The sequence below is a fragment of the Gasterosteus aculeatus genome, chromosome 9 (genome assembly GCF_964276395.1).
Source record: "Gasterosteus aculeatus chromosome 9, fGasAcu3.hap1.1, whole genome shotgun sequence".
Taxonomy (NCBI): Eukaryota; Metazoa; Chordata; class Actinopteri; order Perciformes; family Gasterosteidae; genus Gasterosteus; species Gasterosteus aculeatus.
The window spans coordinates 7,645,143-7,647,486 of record NC_135696.1 but is presented as its reverse complement, the minus strand read 5'-3'; positions in this window follow the sequence as shown (position 1 = coordinate 7,647,486).

Sequence of the window (2,344 nt, the reverse complement as noted above, 5' to 3'; positions counted from 1 at the left end):
TGGCGAAGGAAGGAGGACTGGACCGACCTGTTCCCTGCGCTCTCCCCCCTTCCTCCCGCCGCCCTGCCCTGCCTTTTCATCTGGGCCCTGGGACACTCTTAAATATCTCAAAAGCAGGGTCCTAATAGTAACCCTTTTAATTCTCCCTATTGTAATACCAATTACCAATGATACATAATCAATGGATCTTGGGGGACATTGAATTCTTGGGAGTCTCCCTCTCTCTCCTCTTTGCACGTCAGATCTATTTCAGTAGGTGTCCCACCAACAGACTGTATCTAAGAAGCGGCCGTATAGCGACCATATTCACCTCACCAATTGGTTGCAGACTGGCGCTTTGGAACCTTGTGTTCAGCAATTTTATCGTTGTCAAGAGCCAAGTGTTGTGCAGACCAGAGAAAAAATACCCCCTAACGTCTATTGTACGGAACCTACCATCTGTCCTTGACCTCGTGCATTTCTCACATTATTACATTACATTACATGTCATTTAGCGGACGCTTTCATCCAAAGCGACCTACAATAAGTGCGTTCAACCATAGGGTACAAACTCAGAACAAGAAAGTGCAATTTCCTCAAATAAGCCAATTTACAATTAGCTATAGATGAGTGGCGTTACAAGTACAATTTAAGTGCTACAATTTGTTAGTCTTTTAGTCGAGGTAGGTCAAGGAAAAGTGGCTAGGAGAATTCATGAGGAGTTAGGAAAAGACTACCGCGGTGTTAAGGGAATCAGACTTTCATTAAAAGTACCAGATGAAAATCATGCAGTGTGGAAGAAAACTAGAGATTGAGAAAATAAATCTAAATCAAGTAGGGTTATTTTCTCAGACTTCTATTCAATCAGACTTCTTTTTACAACCAGAGGAGTCGCCCCCTGATGGCCATTGGAACGAAGTTAGACGCCCTGATGTTTCAGTTAGCCTCGTGGTAACTTTTATCTACATCCTCATTCTTTTTTTTTTAAGTCAACATCTAATTGGCTTTGGGAAGAGTTGGATGGCTGAGGTATTTTCATTTACCACCTAATATTACAAGAGGTATCTTAAACTGTGTGACTTGCTGTGTTCACACCCATCTTCACACTGACAGATTAAGTTGTTGCTGCGAACACAAACGCACAATGTATACAGTCAACAAAGGAAGGAGCCGGACAGCGTGAGGGCTGTAAGTTAGTTACGCACTGTAAAATGCTGATAAGAGATGGCTCCATGCATTGCAGCGTCTCATGTGTGGAATCTAAAGACATGCTAGTCATTCAGGATCAGGGCGTCTCTGCAGCATATCAACAAAAAGACAAGCATGGCCAAGAATGCAGCTGGGCAGCTTTTCTTGCAGCAAAGTGGGGAACAGCACACACCGTTCATCAGGCCAGTCATCTGGTGTCTCTGGGTGTGTCCACTTGTCTAAAAAAGACTTTCTTTGTCGCACATATGAATGTGGAGTCACAAAACAGCTTCTTATAAAATATTTCAAAAAGAGATATTTTGGGCAAGATCTGGGCTATTTATATATAATATATATATATATATATATATATATATATATAAAAGACAATGAGATGAAATTTAAAGCTCCAGAACCGCTGCTAAAGGGACCTTATGGTGAGATTGTTTCATTGATCAGCTGTTAGGCCAACATGGATTGAACGTGTTGAGAAAAACGGAACTGTGAAAAGCTACAATTACCAGGTTTTGTCATTAGTTTAATTTCAGTCATAACACAACATATTGGACAAAGTGAGTATTTGCAAAAAGTCTGGGAATCAAAGTTTTCTATTTTTCCCATTCACGTAGCAAACAATCTAACTGTTGTTGCGATTCAGCTATTTGATCTGGTAACCGCTATGAATTTCCCATAATGCTTTGGGTCATGCAAACACAATTTAACCGACAAGCATTGCTGCCTCTGATGCATTCTGCACAGAACTGTCCCATGTCGAATGCATGGAGGCATACAGCAGCTAGACAGAGCCAAAGCTAACTGGGATACATGTCAATTTCAGGTTAATTTGACTAGTTAACAGAACGTAAAATGTGCTTTTAATTTTAATTGGAAGCACCAGAGAAACAGCACGGTGGTCTGGCTGAAAAAGAAAATCTTACTGAAGCTTTAATGCGCAGCCTAAACAATCCGCATAAGAAAACATATGCAGGTCCGTAAATCATTTCTGTGAAAACATGTGAACTTCCATGTCTTTCACTTGAATAAATGAATAGATTATAGCAGTGGTTAAAACTAATGGTGCTGTCGTGTAACAAATGTTTTCAGTACCTCCATGCAGAGCATGTTTGCGTTCCTTGAGTGACGGAGGCATGTGTGTGTTGAAAGTTATGAGCGTCAG